Here is a 1,106-nt window from a genome sequence, read left to right as displayed (position 1 = left end):
TTCCAAGGAGTGGCTGGTGGGTTTGAACCGCCAGCCTTCTGGTTAGCAGTCAAGGGCCTTAGCCACTATGCTACCAGAGCTCCCTCTATGTATGTATATAGATAAGGAGCTCTGGTAGTGTAATCTCTAAGGCATTTGACTGTTAACCAGAAGGTTGGCAGTTCAAACCCACAAGCCACTCTGGAAGGAAAACTGGGCAACCTAATTCCATAAAGATTTACCACCTAGGAAACCCAAAGGGAATTGCTATGTGTTGGAATCAACTCAATGGAAATGAGTTTGTTTGTTTTTCCTAATACACATATACATACATACATACATACATACACACACACACACACATACATGTATGGGAGGAGGTGGATAGCTACTGATTGTGCTATCCTGTATGTGTAGATCTGGGCAACTGTAATAATGGCATGGCAGAAGCATGGTGTCTGACTCTCCTTTAACTTCATGAGGAGGAAGAAGAATCATTATCAGCATCAACAGTCAAAGGCTGATTTCTATAAAGTAGAGGTAAGACATGCCTCCAATCCTCCAACCTTTTTATTTATTTATTTAACTAATTCTGACACCAACCTACTTCTCACAGCCCTCTCTACTTCTCTGCTGGGTTTGATAATTCATTGCTACGGCCACACAGAACTCACAGACATAACTCACGGGTATGCAGTTTGTTGGGAAGTTAACAGGTTACAATTCAGAGTCAGAAAGTACTCAGGATACAATTTTTCAATCACAGAAGCCTCTTCTCAGCCATGCCTGCAGGCAGGTCTCTCTGGCCATTGGGCCCTCTGCCTGGCTTCCATTTTGCTTGGGGCATATTACAAAGCTCTTTTAGCTCTGCCTATAAGTGACCTCTGGTAGCATAGTGGCTAAGGCACTTGACTGCTAACCAGAAGGCTGGTGGTTCAAACCCACCAGCCACTCCTTGGAAGGAAGATGGGGCAATCCTACTTCCGTAGTGATACTGCCTCGGAAACCCAAGGAGCGGTCTCTATGAGTCGGGTCTGACTCGACGGTACATAACAACAACAACAACATAAAGATGCCCTGGTGGCACAGTGGTTAAAGTACTTGGTTGTTAACCGAAAGGTTGGCGG

This window comes from Orycteropus afer, unplaced genomic scaffold (assembly GCF_000298275.1).
Source record: "Orycteropus afer afer isolate SDZICR_OR568_19922 unplaced genomic scaffold, OryAfe1.0 scaffold00003, whole genome shotgun sequence".
Classification (NCBI taxonomy): Eukaryota; Metazoa; Chordata; class Mammalia; order Tubulidentata; family Orycteropodidae; genus Orycteropus; species Orycteropus afer.
The sequence above is the reverse complement of the archived record's forward strand: the minus strand, read 5'-3'. Positions refer to the sequence as shown.